This window comes from Falco naumanni, chromosome 17, assembly GCF_017639655.2.
Source record: "Falco naumanni isolate bFalNau1 chromosome 17, bFalNau1.pat, whole genome shotgun sequence".
In the NCBI taxonomy this organism is placed as follows: Eukaryota; Metazoa; Chordata; class Aves; order Falconiformes; family Falconidae; genus Falco; species Falco naumanni.
This window is the reverse complement of record NC_054070.1, coordinates 6,637,380-6,647,522: the sequence shown is the minus strand read 5'-3', so window position 1 is coordinate 6,647,522 and position 10,143 is coordinate 6,637,380.

Genomic DNA, 10,143 nt, shown 5'->3' with positions numbered 1-10,143 from the left:
AACTTCATGAGAAAATCAGCAGGACACAGCCTCTGTTGTAACAGGAATTGTGTTCTTCCATGATATCCCTCGCAGGAGAACTGCGATGGGCACAGCTTTTAGTGCTGCTAAACATGACTTCGGCTGGGGCTGTCGGAGGGCTGAGGCGATTTGCACCGTGAGTTTGGGATGAGGAATTCTACAAATCAATGTTTTTTTCCGCCACCAAGAACTTTTCCTCTGACCTGTTGGGACGCAGCCCCTCTCAGCACCATTTGTAATCTTAGGGAGAGCATTGGTGATGAGAAGTGACGCCGCATCATTTAGCTGAAGCACGCTGGTGACATAGGGCACACGATCGATACGTGGAGGCTGAGGCTCCATTACTTATAAGAAATGCTTCAGAGAGCACTTTGGAAATGCAAGCCCTGTCCTGGGACCTCTCCTAGATGATTTCAGATTAATTGTTACAGGTTTGTTGGTTTGTTTTTATGGAAGAAAGGCGATTTGTTTGCTTTCTTCCCCCCCTAGAGTTTTACCATCATCTTTTCTCATTAGGATGGTGGCAGGAGGTCAATAGAGTCCCCTGTCTGCATGAGATTCCTCCGTAATTTGGAAGGGAAACATTCAGAGCTGCAGTGTTGGGGGTACCTTCCCCAGCGTGTTGCTCTGTGTTTCAGAGCAAAGTATGGAACACACAACACACACCCCCCCGCCACCAGCCTCTTTGTTAAACACAAAAGCTTTGTAATTACTACCAAGGCGTAAGAGACAAATTGTGGCTCTGCTGCTCTCCAGGCTCAGACTTGCTGGCTCACTGGTCTCCCAGCCATGCTTCTGGTGACATTTTATTGCTTTGTACAGGAACAAAGCAGAGCAGAGAAGCCTCCGCCGCTGGGGCTGCCTTGCTGAGGTTAGTCAGTCCTTCCTACCCAGAGGACAGGTTGAGAGCTGCCTCCCCTCCCTCTGCCCACTCTCCTTGTCACCATTTTCTCTGGTTTTTGGTTTTCTTAATTATTTTGGAATCTAGAGAATAATCTGTCGTCAAATCCTGCAGAACAAATTGAACGTCAGGTTTTCAAACCATTCTAATAAAGCAGATGGTATCACAAGCCTGTAAATCTCCTCCCAACTTCAATGCATCTAAACGCTGACAGATTATCCATTAATGGGCAGATTAATCCTGAACAGCAAAAACAGTGGGAAGGAAAATACATGCTTTTGTCTCCATAACAGGGAAAATGAACACGCTAATATGTACAACTCACAGGAGAGGTGCAGTTACATCCATTACGAGCACATGGAGCGACTGGCAGAGCCCAGAGGCACTGGAAGATGTGCACAGCCGCTGAGCACAAGGCAACAGCTTCTTCCAGCTGCCCGACGCCTCGCTGGGAGCAGTGAAAGAAAAATAACTTTATGATGGAAGGGGCTGACTATCCTGAAGCAAGAGTCTACTTCCCAAATGGGCCAAGTTATTACCAGCATTTCTGATAATTTCCCTTCCCTTTCCCGCCAGGCTGGGTTGGGGTGCAGCCTTCCTGCAGACCCTCTCCCCAGGAAGAGCAATTTTGCTGATGTCTGTTTTGGCCAATTCCTCTTTGTCAGTCTCACCAGTAGCAAATGCTACCGGCCGTTGTATAGCCAAGTAAAGGATTTTTGGTCTTCTGTGTTGCAAGTGGCAGCCTCTCCCCCTCCACCCCCAGCACAGCATCCCCTTCTCAATGCCATCCCCTCCTCTCCCCACTGCTGATTTGCTTGGCAGGTGTGAAATATTAATTGCCTCACATGGGAGCTTGGCTCACTGTCTGTCGCATTTGACTGAAATATCATTCTCTGCTGCAAATGTAATTACTGGGGGTCTAGATTTTAAAAATAGCCTCTTGCCTGTCTGTTAATGAGGAGCCATGCTTTGCTACACAACGAGATATTTTGGTTAATTATAAAAGAGAAAAGGACAAATTTGTCACGTCTTTTGTTTTCGTTCCACCGTGTCTCCTGGTGACAGCAGTGCCGAGCCGTGATGGACTGCTCAGCCGACAGCACCAGATGCTCCCTCCCAAAATGGGGAGGGGGCCAGCGCTGGCTGGGGTCTCACTGCTGAGCAGGGGGTGCTCCTGCCTCCCCTCACTGCAGGGAAGTTGAAACAAAGGAAAGAAAATTTCAGGCAAAACCTAGATTTTCGCTCAAATTCTCCCCAATCCAATGTTTAAGGACTCCCTGAATTGAAGCACTGATAGAATCTTAGGAAACCCACCAGAAGGGCTGACCTGAAGCATTCTGGGCTGCAGCTCCAGCATCCAGTAGACTGTCTCCTGCCCACCCTCTGCTTGGGCTGGCAGTGTGGCAGAGGGGGGGCACTAGCACATCCTCCCCCCACCATTCCCGCATTAAGGAGCTCCATCCTCTCAGGCTTGCTGAATGCTCACACCAATATCCACACACATTTCTGGTTTCTTTCCTAAAAAAAAGAAAAAAGCCATTTTATAGGTGCCGGTGCAACTACAGGAGAGCGATGACAAGCTTGGAAATGGCAGATGAAAGTGCTAACAAACCTGCCCTTGGCTTCATGTGCTAATTAATAATGTGTTAATAAACCTCCAGAAGAATAAAGATCAATAGGGCTGTTGCATTCCCAGGCCCTGCTTGAAACCTGCCAGGCAGCAGCAGCAGCTGCAGCTCAGGAGAGGAACGGGCTAAGCGCGGCTGTATCGGCCATGAAACTCCTGGTTGCAGAAAGCAGCACCTACCCCTGGCACACACTGGATAGAAGACACCGTTCTGGTTAAACAAACTCATTTTAACAGGAGTTATGGAAATAACCAGATGATCGTGTAGTTTTGAGGATGCACTGAGCCATCGGGGCACGAGGAGGATGCGGAGGAGCCGAGCAGCAAAAGGGGCTCGCAGCCAGCACTCCAGCCTGCAAACGGAGACCCCCACAGCCCCCCCCAACCCCGCCGGGTCCCTGCCACCCGGGGTGCCCAGCCATCGCTAGCGGAGATGTCTACCGTGCAGTAAAGGCTTTTGTATGCCGCTCTGAATCATCCTCCTACTGGCCAGCTTGAGAGAGAAGCACCAGCTCTTCCAGAGTTACGGTCTGACTCGATGCCCAAGGACCTCTGCAGTTGAAAAGAAATTCTCAGCAACCTGCGGGTGAAGGAGCCTCAGCCGGCTCCTGTCCGTGGATGCACGCAAGAAACCGAAAGGAGAGAGAAGGGAAGCAAGAGAGGTGGTGACAGTTCGTTTCTTGATCTGATGCTTGAATTGCCTGGTATTCAGGTATGTGCCTAAGGGAAGCAACCTATTCGGTATGGTGCCATGGATTCCCTCTTCCTCTCACAACTGCAATTTTTAGTGCTGCGTTTGTAAAAAATCAGCAGCAATACTTTTCACTAAGACGCATTGATAGAATGTTTCATAATTATTTATGTAATTATCCAGCATTTCAAAGAACCCATGATAACAGCCTAAATTGATGTATTAAACAAGCATAATAATTATTCCAACAATATTGAATGCTGTTCTGTCAAATAATCATTTCATATATATGAAGAAAGCTTTCAGAAATCACACAATTCAAGATGCTACCAGATTAATGACAAAAAAATTCCATATCCTTTTCCTGAAGACAGGCAGAACTTAGTATGTGGAAAATTAAATATGCAGGTACAGGGCATATAGGGAAGTATCATACATCAAAACCAGTAAGAAACAATAGAAGAGGGAGAGGAGAAGAAAAATGGCACTTCTTTAGCCTAGAATAATTGTGCAAGGATTACACTGCTTCAGAAATTTCTCCAGGTAACAAAGTAATCAGGAATAGAAAATACTGTCTCTAAACCAAGAGCCCGGATGGTATCTTTGTGGCCCAAATTCCATCCCAAGCCAGGTCCGTATTGTCCTCCCAGTCTTAGTCTTCCCGCAATAGCAGCTACTGGGGAAAACACTACTACTACTACCACTACTACTAATAAGTTCCAATATAGCACAGGAAAATCCCACTAAATGAACTGCAGCAAACCTGTGCTTGCCTTCTCCCTCTGCTGAAACTTCAGTAACACTTAGAAGAGTGGCACAAATTTTATAACTTTGTGATGAAGATTAAAAAATAAAGCCCAGTAAAAATCCTTGTGAATTATTGAAACTGTAGCTCATTATAATGGAAGAAGTGAGCCTTTATTTTCAGTAAGTGACATGGGAGCAGAAAAATGGCAGGATAATGATGCTCAGGCAGAGCAATTACTCCATTGTGATAGAAAAGTGTAAAGTTTATCACTTTGATGACTACCCTGATTTTTTGTACACCCAGTTTAGAGACCAGGAGTCAGGAGGGTTTCTGATGCTCCATCTCTGCTGCTGGAACCTCCTCCCTACTCCGACACAGAAAGCTGATCTGCTGGGGTGGGTGCTCATTGCTCCATCACGTTGTTGCATCCTGTGCCCTGTCCTGCCTAAAGCCCTGAATTTGTAGCAGCCCCTAGACCTTGTTTCGCAACACAGAGCTTTGACACAAACATTTTGAGCTTGGATAAAAGGCAAGCTCAGGATTTATGAGGGTCCCACCCTTGGATGAATCCAAGCAGAGGGTGTGTGATGCTGTTGATAATGATCAAAACCAGCTGGTTACTGCCTGAGGCAGAGCGGAGAGGGGAATTTGGGGTTTGTTGCCTGTAGGAAAATGGACAACAAAACCATCCTGCAGCAGGCACAATCCTGCTCAGGCCTGAGCACACCTTTCAGGAGGAACCCACCGCAATGGGCAACACCCGAGAAGCCTGGAGGGAGCTGCAAGCCCCGAGCAGGGAGCTGGTTACCACCCTGCCTGCTGCTCCTGCGGCACTGCTGTTTACACTGGCATTGTTGCTTTCCTTTGGGTATGTTTGCGTGACACTTTGCCCATAAAACATGTCAGCGTGATGCACTGCGTAAGAGTGACATAACTTTTATCAAGGGGAAATTTAAGGCTTAAGTGTCTTTAAAATGCTGGCATCGCTTACCATATGTGCAAGCTCTTTTTGAATATTACACCCATTATATGTAATTCTTTTTGCTCTTGGAGGAATATTAGCATGTACTTTTCTCCTCGTCAATCACTTTTTTCTTTTTTTTTTTTTTGCATCCTTTGATGATGACCTTTGCATCATCAGACGTCTTTAAGAGGGTTGCATAAATGTGTGCTGTCTGATGTCTGGGCTTTCCAGAGCCTCTGCTAACAACACCACGAAGCCAGACTGGAAATAAGATTGTTGTGCATTTATACGGCACGTTCTCTTCAGGGAATTCAGGCTCTTTCAGACTCAATACAGAGGCTCCCATCACTCACCAGAGCTGAACGATTCCTGTGCTCATGTGTGCGCAGACCGACCCATGGAGAGCCTCTTGCCAAAACACACTTTGTCCCACTCATTTCATGAGTGTCATCGCTGCTGCAGCAGCGGTAGGTCCTTGCAGTCATGGTGATAATCCTGTGCTTGGAGGGGCTCCCACCCTGTTGGAAGCGGGCTTATCTCTCACAGCACCCCAATATTCCTGCCAGGGGCTGTCCCTCACAAGCTGCCTGCCCAGCTCCCGATACTGCAGGGTGCTGTGGCACAGAGCACCGGGGTGACTGCGAGGGCTCATCCACAGGCTCTAGGGCATTTTGGGGTAAGGACCATGCCACAGGCCTTCTAAACTGGGCACCAAGTTTGTAAGTGCTCACCTCTCTCTACGCTTCTTTTTCCAATGAGGGAGTAACTTTCAAGCTCAGAAGTGGAAAAATACAGACTCCCCGGTTCAGCTTTACAGACACTTTTAAAGCTGGTCCATTTACAACCCACTGTCTCTACACTCTCTAGATTAGGATTTTCTTTTTGTTTACCATTTGCCCTGCTGCACAGCAACAAATCAGCATACTAGGTCACAACTGTCTTGCAAAGGCAGGACATCTCAGATAATTAGTCAGGCTAGACCCCTTGGATTGAGTTCATCGCTGACATCTTCTTAACTGGAGAGAAAGGATTGCATGTCATTGCCTGCGTGCACGGGGTCAGAAACACATTCAGGGTATAAACAGTGAAAAGCTGAACCAGATGAGATACAGAAAAGTGCTTTACAAATAAAGGTCCGATTTCACTCCCCACCTAGTGCTAATCCTGTGCAATCTGCTGTTACCTTATGTCCCTCTGATCCCTCCAAAGCCTGGCCAGCACTTCATTTCTACCCCATCTCGGAAGCGATCTGCACCACCGTGAGAACTGCTCCGGGAGCTGGCGTCTAGGAAAGAAAAAAATAAAATAATAAATAAATTTTTAAAAGCTGTTAAGCCACTAGATGGCAGACAGCCCGCCGGGAGCTAGAGCATCCCCAGGAAAGCTGAAGCATCCTCACCGGGAGCTGGAGCATCACCGGGAAAGCTGGAGCATCCTCGCCGGGAGCCTCGCACCTCTCCTGCCCTGCCTTGCTCCCACATTTCCTCGTCGCCTTTTCTTCGCATTCACAATCTCCTGGTGGCGATGCCACGGCGGGTTACCCCTCCCCCCGATTCCGCTGCTCCCGATGTGGGGTCCACAGGGAAGCGGGGGGGGCCACGGGGCCGTGCCCTGAGCACCCGGGACCAGCAGCAAGCAAGCTCCCCTAGCACCAATTGCGTGCATAAATTATCCCCCTAATTACACCATATGCACAAATTGTACCGTATTAATCACTATAGAATGCTAATTACCCCGGCCCGGCCTCGGGGGGAGCCCCCCCGCCAAGCCCCCCGGGGGTTTCGCTGCTGAATTCGCCAGAGCTGGTACCTCCCCCGTGTTTGCCTTGGAGATGCGCTGGGTCCCGAGGCGGGCGGTAATTAACCCAGCTGCAGGGTGTTGCTCGCCGAGAAATCCCTGTCATTCCCCTGAATGGGAGGCGTTGGGGAGAGCCATTTGTTTTAATGAGGCTCTTTTGTGTGTGTGGCTGTGTGTGTGTGCGCGTGCGGTGGCTGTTGCTGTGTTTTTGGGTTGTAATTGTGATAACAGATGCTGGGGGAAAGAAGTTTCAGTCCTGGACCTCTTGTCCTGCTCATTACGGCCTCTCTGAGCTGCCACTTGCACCCCAAAGCTGCTGTTTAATGAGCCTCGCTCAGCAGCAAGAATCAATTAATGCTCCAGCACCTTTGGCTCGGGCTTGGTAAATGCAAAGCCATTGAATTAAAGCAAAAATAAGCGAAGAGCAAACCCTCGCGTAAACCTCCACCACGGGGCAGCCACAGCAAAGCCGGGCTCTGCCGTTAGGCAAAATGTGTGTTGTGATGTGGACTTGGCTCTGTTCCCCTCCCAGTATCCCACACCCCACTCCCCATCCCAACCATCTGCAGTATTTCAGATGGGTTATTTGTGAGACATGCGGTGGGAAGGAAATTAAAGGCCCTACTTGTATGTAAATGGGAACCTGCGCAACTGTGCTCGGGAGCGCTGAGGAAGGAGCAGCTGTGATTTGCCAAGCCAACCAGAAAATTAAAAAGATTGTTTTACAAACATGCAGAGGGCATGTGTGTGTGCGCCCACAGTTGTGCAGGGGTGGCCCCAGGTTCAGGCAGTGCCGTGGGTCCCCTCCACTCCTTGCTTGCCTGTGCTGGAGCGAGGGCAGCGGAGGCAGGAAAGGATTTGCTGTCCCTTGGTTCTCAAATCCCCTCTGCCAAAGACCGCTTTCATCCTGAGAGCAGTGAAAGGCAATTGAGGGGGACGTGATCTGTAGCTTTGAGCTGCAGGGTAGGTAATAAGGCGGTTGAAAGTCTCCTTCCCTTCCAGGTCAGTGCTTTGCAGACAGGTCAGGGATCCATCTATACATTTAACCCCCTTTTGAAGTGAGGAGGACACCCTCGTTTGCAGGGCATGGCAGAGATGGGAAAACTCAGTCCTCTTCAGAACATCACGGGACCCCCTCACATCTGAGGTGCGCAGTAGATGCTTTTGCTCAAGCCTCGTCCTGCAGCTGAACTGGGTTCACTGAAGGTAACACAGCAGCAGAGAAGTGACTGGTGTCTGTGACCACGGCCAGGAGCCGTGCCGGAGGGGGGCTGCTCCAAAGGAGATGGCAGTGAAACGCCTACGAGCAGTGCCTGGGTGCAGGGGTACCTGCCAGGCTGGGCTGGCCTGCAGCAGCTGTAAGCCATTCCCAGAGGCTCTCCAGGGATCTTCTTGTACTCTTCACCCACCAGGCCTGAATATATTTCCTGCTGTGGGTCATAAGAATTCAGTCTTACACTTTAATTTAATGAGGTGTCTTAAATGTGGATTTAATCACAGCATTAAGGTAACGGTCACTGCATTCGAACTGGTGAGTGCAAACATCTTTCCTGAGCAGACAGCTCTGCCGCATCCTTATTAATCCAAAAATCATATCCATATTAATTACTCCACAGATTATTGCTCAACCCATATCCATTACCAACCTGCTAATCCTCCAGCCCGTGCAGTGGGTATTAGCTTCCCCACCAGCCAGCTCCTTGCTGCTCCTCTGCAGATGGAGAAAGAGATCTTGCCTTGTTTCAGAGGTGCATCCTTGGGAGCCAGCTTCCCAGTTCACAGCTCCGTATTAAAAGGCAGCCGGTTCATTTGTGTGTGTGTAAACCAGGTATTTGTTTGAGACCTGCAATTAGTACAGTGCTGAGGCCACCGCGGACGCATTTCCTACCGCCTCGCCATGCCAGCACGCACCGAGCCCCAGCAGCGCCCTGCTGCTCCGGCTCCTGCTCGGGCAGGAGGAATGCCGCTCTGTGTGCCAGACCGGGAATTACAGCATCTCTAGAGGGTGATTTAGCTCAGCTGGGGTGAGTTATCTTCTAGAAGTACTGATCTCTTTTATATATCTGTAGTGGGAGAGGTGAATCCCACCCATTAGCATGACAGGTTCTGCTGGCCAGGGACATTATTTTGCTGTCAGCCTTGCAGCCAGCAGAGCTTATAATTCTTCTGGAAGCATTGGGCTATCCTCCTGCTTCTACCTGTATAGGCAAAAAGGCCAGGCCACGCACTGAGCGATCCTTTGAGTTCTCTCCCAAAGTGGACTTGAGTATTTCTGGTCCTTGATCTATTTGTTTGGTGTATTTGACAAGTCTTGAGCCACTTCCCTCCCGGGCAGGGTGCTGGCACTCTGACCCGTGCTTGTCAAAGGCTAAAATGCTATCTGAGCACATATAAAATATGCATGAGGTCTGCGACCTAGTCTATAAACTCCTGTACAGCCTGAGGCAATGCCTTTGTGGTGAGCTCAGAGAGATTGCAGGTTCCCGCTGTAAAAATCAAATGAACCTCAAAAGAATGCTTAAAAATTCGTGCAAAAGCAACTCTCCCCCCCGAGATCATCCCAACACTTCCCTTTGTGAAAGCTGAAAATGACAAAAAAAAACCCCAAACAAAAAAAAGGACTTTTAAGCATTTATAGTTTCTCCTCAAAGCTCAGCCTAATTGAGTGCTTACAAAAGAGAAAAATGCTTTCTCCTCTCCAGGCAGGCAGCGGCTGGAGCAGAATGACGATGCCGGCCGTGCGGAGCCTGCCAGCTCCCTGCACCCACCACCGCATCCCGGCAGCTCCCAGGCCACCCACCACCGCCTTGACACCGAGGGTGCGTGTGTCCAGAGCCAGCCCCGGCACCCAGCAGGGACCTGGCTAACGAATGGATTGGTCCCTGGTGCTCCTGCAGTGCCTTTCATCTGAGGCTCTCAAAATCTAATTAAATCTCCCAACACCTGCGTGAGGGATGGCGACTAGCTCCATTATATTTGTCAGAGGGGAAAGGGGCAGGCAGGGTGCTCCTATGGCAAGGCGGCAGCAAAGCTGTGAGTAACCTCAGAGGGGAATAATTTTCCCCACTGCAGGAGTAAACGGAGGATATTTATGGCTCTGAAGCACCAGGAGGCTGTGGTGTCTCCAGCTGTTGTGTCTTTAGAGCTGGAGGTCCTGGTACCAGGCTCTTTGCTTTAGCAGGTAGCTGGCCATCAGCAGCCCTTCGAAGGTGAGGTGGGGGAGCTGGAGGGGCTCTGCGGCCCCAGAGCAGCCCCCCTTCCCCTCCCCAAGGGGCTGATGCTGCTGGGGTCCCAGCTCTGAGCACCAGGAGATGGCAGTGGTTTCCTGGTCATTGCAAGGAGCACAGCAAATCCCCATGGCTCTTGGTGAGGGCTGAGCAAAGCAATGCAACCA